Source organism: Pan paniscus, chromosome 10 (genome assembly GCF_029289425.2).
Source record: "Pan paniscus chromosome 10, NHGRI_mPanPan1-v2.0_pri, whole genome shotgun sequence".
NCBI classification, from domain to species: domain Eukaryota; kingdom Metazoa; phylum Chordata; class Mammalia; order Primates; family Hominidae; genus Pan; species Pan paniscus.
Window position 1 is genome coordinate 16,964,080 of NC_073259.2, and position 14,377 is coordinate 16,978,456.

General features: G+C 42.9%; 1 protein-coding gene and 1 pseudogene across 1 annotated transcript in view; both read left to right on the top strand.

The window, feature by feature from the left end:
- Positions 1 to 14,377, top strand: part of ETV6 (ETS variant transcription factor 6) — a 396,338-nt gene continuing 381,961 nt past the window's right edge. The window contains exon 1 of the mRNA XM_063593357.1: positions 1 to 11,661. The gene's annotated coding sequence lies outside the window, so the exon portion shown is untranslated. The remainder of the gene's footprint in view (positions 11,662 to 14,377) is intronic.
- The window catches only part of LOC100972680 (ATP-dependent RNA helicase DDX55-like), a 22,752-nt pseudogene continuing 17,528 nt past the window's right edge, over positions 9,154 to 14,377 (top strand).

The window sequence follows — 14,377 nt, forward strand, 5'->3', positions numbered from 1 at the left end:
CAATTTTGCTTTATAAATGTTTAGTCAATAATAGATGGGATCCTCATGCCCTTCACCATCAAGAAGTTTGCTCAACAGGTCAGGCTTTTTCTGTGAAAATAAAATAAACTGTTTTTATTTTTTAATCCCAGTATCCATCCTTAGATCGTCTCATTTTTTTCTCCTTGTTTTTCTTTTTTCAGCATGTAAAGTTACAGCTTGACTTCAGTGAAGCACTATGGACAGACATGAATAATTTTTAATCATATGAAGAATAATTACTGGGACAGTCAAGGTACCTGCTAATTATTCTTCATACGGCTAAAAATTATTCAGAATATTACTGGGACAGTCAAGTTACCTGCTAAAGTTCTGGGAGAATACAGAACTTCTGTGCTCTCTTCCCCTTTATTCATCACTTTTGAGTTATAATTTATATACAGTAACATTTATGTTTTTTAAGCCAGTCAAATTCAGCAGTGGGAGGACAGTAACTTTATCTTTTTGAAGTGTACACCTTGATGAATTTTGACAATTGTATATAGTCATTTACGCACCATCACCATCAACATATAGGAAATGTTTCACACCCCAAAGGGTTCCCCTATCTTTAAAGTCAATCCCCACCTCTGACTCCCAACTCCTGGCTCCTGTTCTCTGATTTCTATGTTTACAGTTTTACTTTTTTCAGAATATTACACGAGTGAAGTCATATAGTATGTAGTCTTTCATGTCTGATTTCTTTCATTTAATGAAATGCTCTTGAGATTTATCCATGCTGGCATGGGGATCTACAGTCTGTTCCTTTTGTTGTTGAGTAATATGCCACCGTGTGGGTATGCCAAAATTTGTTTTTCCTTTCATCAGGTGATGGACATTTGGGTTGTTCCCAGTTTGTGGCTCTTATGGATGAATCAACTGTAAACATTTACATACAGGCCTTAGTGTAGACATATATTTTCATTCCTCTTGGGAGTGGAACTGATGGGTCATATGGGCACTTTATGTTTAACTTTTTAGGTAACTAACAAACCGTTTTCCAAAACGGTGCTACTATTTTGAATTCTTACCAGAAATCCATGAGAGATCCATTTCCTTCACCTTCTCACCATCACTTGGTATTGTCTGTCTTTTTAACTTTAGTCATTCTCATGAGTGTTTTATGGTATCTCACTGTGGATTTAAGTTTCATTTCCCTAGTGAATAATAATGTTGAGTATTTTTTCATGCACTTATACACCACCCTTATTTAGGTGTCTGTTCAAATCTTTTCACCATTTTTTTCTGAATTATTTGTCTTATTATTAAGTAGTAAGAGTGCTTTATATATTCTGGATACTAGCCCTTTTTTAGCAAGTGTCATAAATATTTTCTCCCAGTCTGTGGCTTATCTTCTCATTTTAAAAAATTTATTTTATTTGCTTACTTACTCTTTTAGAGATGTATGTTGCCCAGGCTAGAGTGCAGTGACTACTCAGAGGCATGCAATCATTGTACACTACAATCATCAAACTCCTGGGCTCAAGCAATCCTCCCACCTCAGCATCCCAAGTAGCTGGGACTACTACAGGGGCATGCCACTGCACCCAGCTTTTATTTTCTTAATAGTGTTGTTCAAAAAACAGAAGTTTTTTAGATAAGCAGAAAGTACGTGTGGAAAAAATAGAAGTTTTAAATTTTGGTGAAGTCCAATTTCTCATTTTTTTGTGGTTCATGCTTTTTGTATCCTATTTAGTGAATTAAAGAAGATATTAAATTCTGTGTTTTTAAATAAAATAAAGCTATAGTAATCAAGTTAATATAATATTGACATAAAGAGAGACATATAGATCAATGCAACAGAATAGAGAGTCCATTTGATCTTTGTTGTTACTGGGTTCATAATCCCAAAAGATACAACTCAAAATGCCACAATCTCAAATCCCAAAAGGTCAAATTCCTAAAATAAATCATAAAAAATTCTTTAAAAGACATTCATTTACATTTTTTAAAGAGGATTTATTTGAGAAACATAAAAACACAACAGACCATAGGCCACTTTACACAATAAAATGGACAATAATAACATACATATTTTCATAAACATAAACACTCAGGTATGCTAAAGACAGTCACATGGGTATAACAATTATGAATCATATTCACAAAGAAATAGGTCAAAAAGCCACATGGAGGGAAACGACACACACTGGGGCCTACTGGGGGGTGTCGGTGGGGAAGGAGAGCATCAGGAAGAACAGCTAATGGATGCTGGACTTAATACCTAGGTGATGGGTTCATCTGTGCAGCAAACCACCATGGCACACGTTTACCTATGCAACAAACCTGCACACCCTGCACATGAACACCTGAACTTAAAATAAAAGTTGAAGGAAAAAAAGGAAATAGGTCAAAAAGTGAAATGTATAAACGCATATCACTATGGTTAGTAAATGTGTGCACCCAGCTTTCTTAGTTCATCTGAAATACCGTGAAGAGCATCCTAAGTCTTTTGATGAGATCGATCAAAAATTGTGATGGGACAAGTTGGTCCCAGCTCTCAGAGACAGATCAATTCACCTTCTGTATTTGTTATCTCTGGGCTCCTGGGCTCCTGGCCCACGGCATGGTGTCTCCCACCACCAAGGGCAGATCTTCCCCACATAGTCCTCTCAGACTCATACATAATCTCCTGTGGAAACGTCCTCGCAGACACACCCAAAATAATTCTTTACCAGGTTTTTAGTTATTCCTTAATCTGGTTAAGTTTACATCTAAAATTAAGTCCACAAATTCACCTCTTGTTAACATGACACTTACATGCATCTCCTTACACCATATTTAATTTCCAAATAAAGACCACAACAAGGTGCTAGTTCCACCAAACATGATGCAACTAACATGATACAACTACCTTTTATGCAACCAAAAATTCGCTAATCCCATCGCCAGAATTCAGCTTTCAGTATCTCAACATTTGGGGTTTCAACATTTGGGATTACAGCATTCGGAATTGCGTCTTTTGGGATTATAATTGGCATCATTATTACCACACCTAGAAAATTAATTGCTTAGTATCATTAAGTATTTCATGTTTCTATTTCTCTGATCTTAAAACGCTTTTTCCATTTGTTTGTTTGAATTGTTTTGCAGATATGATTCAGACCCTGTGATGAATTGAAATGTCTCCTAAGCCTCATTTTATCTATAAATTCCTCCTTTTGTCTATTTTTTCTTGCTTTTAAAAATCTTAATTGAATAAGCTGGGTTCGTTTTTCTATAGAATTTCCCCCACAGTCTGGATTTTGCTGAGCTACATGCCTTTAATGCCATTTAACACATTCTTCTGTTTTGTCTATTTCCTATACATTGGTAGTTACACCCTGAGGCTTGATCGGGCTCAGGGCCAATTTTTGCTCTGCAAGACTACATCATAGGTGTCGGTGGTTCTTCAGGAGGCATTTAATGTCTGTTTTCCTCTCCATTTGGACACGGTCAGTCATTGAGAACCATTATCTGGCTCCATAAGTGTGCATTCTGAGGCCAGTCCCTTCACTGTGCTTACTCACCAGACCAGTCACACACTAATAAGCAGCTACTGTAAAGGTGGGTGTCAGAGGGTAGAAATGGATAACATATAGTTTGACCCGGAAATAATATGCAATCCACAGGGGAGCAAACTACAAACTACATTGGGAGACATAAAAACTATTATGGTCCACGCAAGTGGTGAAATTGAAGGCTCTAAAGGTAATATGACATCACAAAGGAGGGGGATAATCAGCATTCTTCAGCCCCTGGCCACCTGTCAGCATAAGAAAGCCTTTGACATGATTTCATGTTCACAATGTTTTTCCAAATAAATCAATAGAATAATGAGGCGTCACATGACCCAGTGAAACATCTCAGCTTCATACATATAGTTTAAAAACAATGTAGCTTAGCAGCTGGACATGAAGAAAATATATTAACATTTCAGTAGACGGAAAACTTGATATCACCAATAGTAAATGTCCTCTTACCGCCCAAATGTCTCTCCCACCCAATAGTTAATGTGATCCTAGACTATATTAGCAGAATTATCAAATCTAGACTCTAAAAGATAATGATTCAATTCTATTCTACACCAGTCAAGACATTCCATGAGAACTACAAGAGGAAAATATCAAATACCATCACATTTACTTCTATACCCATATCTATATCTGTCTACGTGCTACCACAAACTATGGACACTCCTGGCATTGTATTTTTAAGTTGATGATTATACAGAATGTTAAAAAACCCCTGGGCTACACCATGAAGCAGATTTGATCAGTGGAAGCCATTTGAGCTGGTTTCATGTCCTTTTGCCATTTTCCCATGATTTTATTTGTTTGGCTCCTTTTTTTTTCAGTACAAACATACATACACACACCAATTGCATTTACATCTACACCTTTATCTGTATCTGTCTACCTACATACTAAAAACCATAAATCTACTGATACCTTCAATCCCAATCTAGTACCACAGATCACAGGGATCATTCCAGTTTCTTCTCTTTCTATACTTGCAATTTCCTTCTCAGATAGTGAAAAACCTGGCTTCCAATAACCTTAAATATATTTACCTATTTGATCAATCCCAGTGTATGTAACTTATCTCCCATCTTCCCTGCCACTCCCTCCCTGCTCTGACTCTGATTCCCATTGCAAGCCACTCTCCCATAAGATGCCTTCCTTAACTGGCTTGGGCTCTGACACTCCGCATCAGGACACACTCCTTCCTCACATTAACACTGTCTTCACCCAGTGCAGGTTCTGACACCCATACCAGGCTATGTTAGCTCTGTACCACCTCCCATACCGAAGATGGTTTAGGATTGAATTGTTCAGGAAGGGATGGGAAAGGAGAGAAAGTGAGAAAAAATAAAAGAAATCAGAAGAAAAACTAGACTTTTGGTAGAGAAGAAAAATAGATGAGGGTAGATTAGAGACACCAGTTAGGAATCTAGGAATCTTGCATTCCAAGTAAAGGGTAATGATAGTTTTATAGGACTGTGGCAGTGAGGTAGAAGTGAATCAAGTTGAGAAATGTTTAGGAAGTAAAATGGATGGAACTTGATGATAGATTCAATATAATGCATGAGAGAAAGGGAGAGAGTCATGTTGAGGATGACTCAACGGTTTCCAGCTTCATAGCTTTATGGATAATGATACCGTTGCTGAGCAAAGGAACACTGGAAAAGAACCATATTCTACATATCCACCTATTTCATTATTTCGTACATAGCATTAATATATCTCCCTTGTATTATAGTTATTTATAGGCATATAGGTTTCTGATATCAAGGCTTTTCAGAGGTTTGCAAAGTAAGGCCCACGGGTCAAATTAAGACCTGTTTGGCCCATAGCTAAGAATTGTCTTTACATTTTTAAGGTTGTTAAAAGAAAAAAAACAAAGATAAATATGTGACATAGACTGTATGTGGTCAGCAAAGTCTAAAATGTCTGCTCCCTGACTCTTTATTTAAAAAGTCTGGGGATCCCTGCTTTCTATGGTTCATTTTGTTTTATTAGATAATGAACACATGCTAATAAAGTTGAATTTAATACTTAAAAACAAGATATCTTCCAAGGAATTTAAAATTGTAAAATAAAAATAATACATAGGAAGCATAAGTTTCATGTGTATAGCATATAGAAAAATGCATAATTTTGAAGTTCAGAAAATGAAAAAAATTTGTTCTTAGTCAACAAAAATTCATAAAGAAAAAGAGTTTGTAAAAATGTGAAGGTTCACCTTGGATGAACACGTTGGAAGTAATTCAAGCATTATTGAATTTTTGTATTGAGATGAATGTATTTTTAATCTTTCAAAATTATATATTATGGATGATAAATTATTTTCTCCTAAACACCAAGTTTTATTGCTTGTAGTTTCTCAGTTTCACCTTTACTTTTTTTATGATAACTAGAAAAAAATACTGTTTACACAGAATGTTAATGAGTGAACCATGGCTCAACAGTTTAGTCAATGTGAAGCCAAATTCCAATGCCTCATTTATGATTGCACTTGTATAGAACCCAATAATTTTTTGATGTAAAACTATTGCTTCACCTTATCTACAGACCCCCACCACAGTCCACTTTGTGCCATGTTCTGTAGCTTGTACCTAGAATTAAGGTTTGGATATTTTTGCAGTTGGCTGCCTTTGGTAATTAATTTTATTTCGTCTAGTTTTCTTAAGAGGCAAGGTTACAGGAATTGCCATGTAAATGAATATGCAAGTTAGTAACTTAAGCTTATAGCCAATGCACTATATTTTTAATAGGATAGTAGCTGGATTGATCTGTTTTGCATACAGGTGGTTTTATACAAAGCATATTAGGCATGGGGGAAGGAGCAAAAAAGGAGGGAGAAAGACAGAGACTCTGTCCTGTCCCCTCCATCCAATGAACCAAACTTTAAACACTTAGTTTAAGGCAGACTTCCTTTATGACGCATTTTCTTATCCCTCCCTTATCTGTTTTTGAGTTTAGTGTTAACTGTTTTTTTTTTAATACCCCACCATATGTTGTTCAAATGTCTATCTATACAACTGTCACACTTCAGGACAGTTGGTCCACATTTCTATTCCTGCCTGCTAGACTGAAGACTCCTTAGGGAAAAGACTGCACCTCCTCTATCTTTCTAGTCCCCTTACCTAATACAGTGCCTACCACGAAGCAGGTAGGTTTGTAAGATGAAGGAATCCATGGATAGTTTGTAATTCTTGGGAGATGACAATGCCTAGTGGGAGTGGCCAGAAGGATTCTTTAAGGATGAAAAAGAATGAAGAGTAATAAGGGGAGGCTGAATGTTGGATGTTCTGGGAGTCACTCCTTCTCCTCTGTGGTTTCTGACCATTGAGAGATCAAATGGGGATGACAGCAGAGATGGCTAAGTTGTCCCCACTATCTATTCTCTCCTTCTTCCAAGGTGATGGAGTCCTCAAATTTTGCCTAAATACATGACTACCCACAAATGAGACTTCAACTCCCAGCATCTCTTGCAGGTGGGTGTGGTCATGTGACTGACATCTGGCCAATGGGATGTAGGCATGTGCTCAATGGCAGTTTCTAGGCCATTGCTTCCTTTTCTCTCCTCATCATCCAACCTTGATCAAAAGGTCAAGGGCTACATCCAAGGAATGGTGGGGCAGCAAGGAGGAAGGAGCCTGGTATCCCGAGGACTTCATAGGGCAGAGCTGATACACAAGCTTCATAATACAAAATCTGGACTATTGCCTGAGAAAGAAATTAATATTTTTTAATCCTTTCTCTCTTTTCTTTTTCTTTCTTTCTTTCTTTTCCTTCTTTCTTTCCCTCTCTCTTTCTTTCTTTTCTTCTTTGTCTTTCTTTTCCTTTCTTTTCTTTCTTTCTACCAGCTTTTCCTAGCTTTTTATTGTGGTAAAATAGACCTAACCTAAAATTTACCATCAAAACCATTTTGAAGCATACAGCTTAGTGGCATTAGCACATTTACACTGCTGTGCAGCCGTCACCCCCAGCCATTTCCAGGACTTTGCCATCATCCCAACCTGAAACTCTACCCATGAAACACAAGCTGCCCAACTCCCGCCTTGTTTCCCCATCCCTGGCGGCCACTGCTTCTGCTGCTATGAATTGGACTGTTCTAGGCACCTCACATAAGTGGACTCACACAATATCTGTCCTTTCATGTCTAGCTTCTCTATTTATTTTTTTTTAATAAAACCTTTTAAGAGACAGGGGTCTCATTATGTTGCCCAGGCTGGTCATGAACTCCTGGCCTCTGGGGATCCTCCCACGTCATCATGACTGACTTCTCTATTTAATTTTTTTTTCTTTTCTTTTTTAAGACGGAGCGTTGCTCTGTCACCCAGGCTGGAGTGCAGTGGTACAATCTCGGCTCACTGCAATCTCCACCTCCCAGCTTCAAGCAATTCTGCCTCAGCCTCCCGAGTAGCTGGGAATACATATGCATGCTACCACGCCCGGCTAATTTTTTGTATTTTTAGTAGAGACAGGGTTTCACCATATTAGCCAGGATGGTCTTGATCTGTTGACCTTGTGATCCGCCCATGTCGACCTCCCAAAGTGCTGGGATTACAGGCGTGAGTCACTGTGCCTGGCCTCTATTTATTTTTTAAAGGTGGGTGGGAACTAAGTGGACCATAGAGGAGCTTCCCACACAGGTAAAGACAAGGTCGGGTGTACTGAGAGACGCAGGAAAGTGGGTCAGGGTGTAGGGCTGGAGGGGAGCTATGGCCTCTGGGCCTGGGCTATGGCCTCTGCCCCGGGGCACACACAGAGCAAGAGCTGCCCAGAGGAGCCAAGACTGGCTGTCAGCTTGGCCCTGAGCCCAAGGGGAAGGCAGTGAGGGACAGAGGACAGAGTACACAGGTCCTGTCTTTGGCCATAAGCAACCCAAAATGAGGCTTAGTCTCCTTCCTGGAAGCCCGCTCTGTGCCTCACATGGTGGGCCCCAGCGTGAAGTATGGGACTGCGTGACTCCAGTTCCTATGTTGACCAGGATGGTCTTGAACTCCTGGGGCCAAGAAATCCTCCCACCTCAGCCTTCCAAAGTTCTGGGATTATAGGTGTGAGCCACTGCTCCCCACCTGGAATGCTGTCTTTGTACCAGCTCCCTGGGCCTGGTAGAGAGGCACACATGCTGCTAAGAGACTTTTCCTGACTTCCCTAACCCTAGAAGGGATTTGTCCCTCCTTATTTTACTCATGGCTGGATTAGAGTTCCATTGTTTTTGAGGCTATTTTCCTGGCCAGTGCAGGGTCTCATTCATTTCTGTAGTGAACATGGTCTGCACTGAAGACAGGATCAGTAGATGTTTGCAGACAGAATGAATAAATCACTAATCAGTCTCTTAATGTTTGAATGGACTTGCTACTTCCTTGTTTCGATTTGTGTCTGTACAATCCTCTCACGTGGATAGTACAGTAAACACACACGGACTCCCTCAGATGTGGTAACTAACACGGAATTCATCTTAAGATATGCAAAGAAAGTATCTTACATCTTTATCCTCCTCCTGATCTTACAGATGGGAGAACTGAGGCACAAGACTAAGTTAAGATGGCCACCAAATTTGCACTGGTATAAACACAAACAAAGGGAGGGGAGGAACATTCTTGAAAGGGGTGTGGTGGTCTCAGATGGTTGGGTTCCTCGGATGGTGGAGGATCAGTTGGCAGTGCCTTGGTTATCTGACAGGAGGGAAGAGAAGTGGGAGGTGAGGAGTAGTTCCTGGGTCCTCATGAGTATTCGAGGCAGGTTCAGGTCTGAGAAGCAAAGGATATCCTTCCTAGAAGCCTGAGTTAGGAGGAGGAACTCACTGCTGGAGAAAAAGTTGAAGAGGAAGGAAGACAGACATCTCAGATCATGGGAAGTGCTGGCCTGAGGAGGCAAGGAGAGAACCATCGGGGTAGAAGTAGGGGCTGAGGAAGCCGGCAGGGGGAGCAGAGGAGTAGGTGCCAGCATGGTGAAGATGGTGCAGTGTATTGTGTATGATACACACATTATTATTATTGGGAATAACCGTGTATCAGAGTGCAGTTCTCAGCCTGAAGAATGGGAAATGGAAAGGATCAGAGATTCAGAGAAGGCACATGGCCCTTTAAGACCAAATGAAGCCTCCTAGGCATTTCCTGCCACACTCACCCAGGCCCACCCACACCTCTGTTGCAATGGAGGGCCCCACTACAGTGCCCAGTAGAGCTGGCCTAGGGCACAATGCCAGGCCTGATGAATGTCTTTCTGGCCATGTTCAAGCAACAGGCTGTGATTAGGCCTAATTATAGGGGCCTGGTCTCTTAATATTCTGCGTGGCATGTCTCTTGCCAATCAAATCAGTGCCATCTGCAGTGTGATTCCTGCTTTAGTGGCATTGGGGGAGGAGTTAATTCAACCCAGTATAAATAGATTGTGCTCTCACCTTGCAATTCGAGGATTATTTTTCCCACCTGTCATGCACCTCCTTCCTTCTGGCTCCCTAAGCTCTCGTCTGGGTGAGCAGGGCCTGGACACTGCTATATCTAGAGTCACTAGCCACTGCCCAGTCTGTGTAAGAAGCAGGCCTCGAATTCCTCAGGGTTAGAGTGGGAAGAACCCATGTGTGCACATTTGCTTTTCCAACCTGGGCACCATTTGGCAGCTGATTCGGGCAATTCTCTCACCACCACCACCCTGCACATGTATCCCTGTTTCCAGCCTCTGTTTTCCTCTGCAGCCAGGGTTCCTTTCTTGTATACCCAAGGTGGGGAGCTGAACTGAGATCATGTATGGACAGGGTTCCTGGCAGGTACCAAGCACCTTATAAGGGGTGAGGAAATGTTGCTCCTTCTCCAAGTTCCTCCATTGTCCCTACCAATTACCCAGCCCCTGGTCCTGCCCATTCCCTCCCTCATTCACTCAGCAGCTATCAGCAGAATCCCATCTCCTATGAACTCCTGGCCTCCCACCAAATGCTCTGTCTCCCATCCCCACCTTTATAGACTGAAGCTGTGCACACGATTAGGATAAGGGCTGTGGTGTCTCAACACCACGCTACCTGTGGTGAGTGGGTGCCGGTGGGCGTGGGTGGCTCTGATGCTCTGGCTCCCACCCACAGGCACCATGACTCCTGCGAGGACCCAGCATCCCCTGGCAGATCAGACCTATGCCTTGTCCCACATCCCACCAGACCTGCAGTGAGAGGAGGCCGTCCGGCAGGTGGCAGATGCCCGGCAGTGCCTGCAGAAGGTCCCTGGAGACATCTTCAGCAGGTGGGTGCTGCCACCCATCCCCCACCTGACCAGAGGGCCGCCGCCTGTCCTTCTGCGGTCACCTGCGTTTATCCTGCTTCCCTCCCACGCCCGAACCTCTTGCTCGCCTCCTCCCTCTTCTCAATGCCCGGCGAGTAGCAAAGCCTCCTCTGGACGCCAAGAGACAGGAAGGGCTGCCCTGGGCCATGACCCTGCCCCGCGGTGGGTGTGTGAAAGTCAGGGTGGCAGTGACGCGGCGCCTGCGGCGAGAGGAAGACTAGGCCAGGGGGAGAAGGAAGAAAGCCGACCGCTGGGCTGCTGGGATCCCGCGCCCTCGCGCTCCCCACCACCGCCCAGGCGCAGGAAGGGCTCAAGAGGCTGGCGGGCGGCTTGGAGAGACTTCTGGAGAATCCGGTGCGCCGGGCTCTACCTCAAGGAGCTCAGGGCCATCATGCCAAACCAACAGAGCCTCGTCCGCACCCAGCGCCAGAGCATCGACGAGCTGGAGCGGCGGCTGAACGAGCTGAGCGCCTAGAATCGCAGCCTGTGGGAGCATCCGCAGCTGCCGCAAGCGCAGCCTCCGCCCGGATTCCTTACCTCGTAGCCGTCCCCGCTGCCGGCCCTCCTAGGCACCGCTGCCGCCACCGCCAGGGCCCAGGAACATCTTCAGGACCACGGACAGCGCTCATCCGCCCGGCCACTGCCCGCGCCCGAGCTGGCATCATTTCAGAACCACGAACAGCTCCTGGCGCAACCCCAGCCAGACCCTGGAGGCAGGGCTCACACAACCAAGTCGCCCCATCAGCACCCGGGAACACTTGGGGTCAAGGCCAACAAGGAGAAGAAAGGTCCCCCAGGTTGCTGCGCTGCCCCCGGAACCCCCCTTCAGCAAGAATCTCTCGCGCCCTCGGCAAGGGAGTCCTGAGCAGGAGACCTGAGTGAGCGGGGAAGAGCAGATGAGCACTGCTGTGGTGGGAGCAAGGGAAGCAAGCGGGTGTGAGGGGGAGATGCAGAAATTGGGTGCGTGGGAGTCTAAAGGACCTGGGTGATGTGGCGTGAAGGGGTGAGAAGATGCTTGGGGGCAGAAGCCTGACAGGGAGATTTCGGGGAAAAGAGGGGAAAATATTAGTGTTTGAGAAGGTTTTGGGGAATGTTGGCGCAAAAAGGAGTAACCAGATCATCAGTAGGGGCAAAAGACAAAAGAAAGAGGATATTTAAGCGATTGGGGATATTGGGAACTGGCAGCATTTAAAGGGACTAGACTAGAAGGAAGTTGGAGTGAAGATCAAACTGAAGAAAATAGAACCATTGAAATATTTTTTTAAGTTAGAAAAAAATTGGAAGGGAGTTTCAGTAGTAGAAGTATTTGAATGGAGAGTGAGATACGAAAAAGTCAGAGACATGGAGGCATGCGAAGAGCTTTAAAAGGGCTGGGGCCAAGGAAGAGTAGGACTGGGGTAGAGGGGAATTCAGAAGGTGGAGAACAACGCTGAAAAGCAGGAGTGATGTGGGAAACCAGGGGAGCTGGAGGCAGAGGAAGAGAAAATGTGGCTCTTTACCTGGTGTGGCGGGAGTCACAGCCAAGAGGGGCTCATTTGGGGAAGTTTTCTCTGCTCTGACCCAAGTGAGCACCTTTCTTCTGAGCACCCCCCAAAGTGGGGTGCTCACTTCAAAGTGAGCCAAAGGGGTGGAAGTGTTGCAAGGAAACACCCATCAAACCAATGAAGAACTCACATATACCTTGAGGACTCCGTCTGGTAATAGCGTTTTCCTCCGACTCAAGGAGGATTTTCATGCAATAGCGTTGGCCATCGTGGAAAGGGAACAATGACATGGGGGATGGTTGGCAGATGGAGTTGATATTCGGTTGTCATGCCTGTTTTAATCTTCTTGTTAGGGCCAGCAACTGCAAACCTTATTTCCTTTTGGCTATTTGCTGATCACTAAAATCTCATCGTGGGTCATGAGAGAAATGCTATCCTCCCAGGACCTAGGACCTCAAGCTCTTTCTTCACTCAGGAGGTCCATAAACTAGGAATATGGGAAGAAACCTTAAACGGGCTGGAATGTTCTCTTCTCTATACTAAAAAGTCTGTGCCTATGTCAGCTTTCCTTCTCTGATTAGACAGGCGATGGGAAACTGCGTGGAAGACCAGTGAGAGGGAAATTGTACCTGGTCAGCACCTGGCCTTGACAATGGTGATGCTCAAGGGGATGGAGAGAGGTAAAGTAGAGCTGAGGATGTCATCTTCATTCAGTCTCATGTGTGCTTCAAATCTTGGGGATAACTGTGAAGATTTGCTGTATTCCTTAAAACTCATTTTTTTTCTCTCATCTGTTGTGGACTTAGAGAAGCTAAGTTAGGGCATGTTAGCTCACAGTGTAAGCTGACCAGAGCCATAGAATCTAAGAGGAAACATCGAAGATGATCTGGCTTGGCAGACCTACAACGTTTCATTCAAGTCCCAAAAACATGCAGTTTTCTATCCCAATTCCTTCAAAGACCCATTTGCACTTCCCTCATTTTCACCTGTTTTTTTTTCTGTTTTTTTCTTTTTTTTCTTTTTTTTTGGTTGTTGTTTCATTTCTTTGTCTAGCATAAAAAGCAGAAAATCAGTTTTCCCTCATTCCTCAAGGCTCAGCAAAAAGGGACATTCTTCCACGATACTAAGTGGTCTTTTCTCCTAAGGAGAGAGAACTTTTCCTTCTTTGGGGTAAATGCCAAAGAGTATAATTGCTCGGTCACATGAGAAGTGCACATTTGGTTTTTGAAGAAACTGCCAAAATACTTTTCAGAGTCACTATACCGTGTTCTAGTCATGCCCACGATGTATGAAAGATCCAGTTTCTTTGCATTCTTGCTAACATTTTGTGTCATTTTTTATCTTATCCATTCTAACAGGCACAGTGGTAGCCCATTGTGGTTTTAATTTGCATTTCTTAATGGCTAATGTTGCTGACCATATTTATATGTGCATATTTGCTGATCACATTTTCTTTGGTGAAATGTCTCTTCGTGTCTTTTGACCATTTTCTCATGGGACAGTGTTTTAAAATGTGTTGAGTTTTGAGAGTTTTTCATAGATTCTATATATAAGTCCTTTGTTATATGGTTTGAAGATGTTTTCACTCAGTCTGTAGCATTTCTTTTTGTTCCTGTAATAGGATCCTTCACAGAGCAAGAGCCCTAAATTATTTTGAAGTTCGCCTTACCAGTTTTTCCTTCTATGAATTGTTTTTGTGTCATGTCTAAGAACTAGGTGTTGAAATTTCTCCTGTTTTCTTCTAAAAGTTTAATAGCTTTCCATGTTAAATTTAAATCTGTGATCCATTGAAATTAATTTTGATATAAGATAGGAATTTTAGGTTGAGGTTCAAATTTTGCACATGAAAATGCCATTGTTCCCATAGCATTTGGTGAAGGATTCTCGTTTCTCTATTGAGTTGCCTTTGCAGCTTTGTTAGAAATCACTTGGCCATGTTTGTGTAGATCCACTTCTGGACTTTGTGTTCTGTTCCACTGGTCTCTGTATCCAGCCCTTCCCCAAAACACACACTGTCGTGACTCCTCTAACATCAGAGTAGGACTTAAAATTGTGTAGCACAACTCCTCCTACTGAATTCATCTTTTTATCTTTACCTTTTCATATAAAT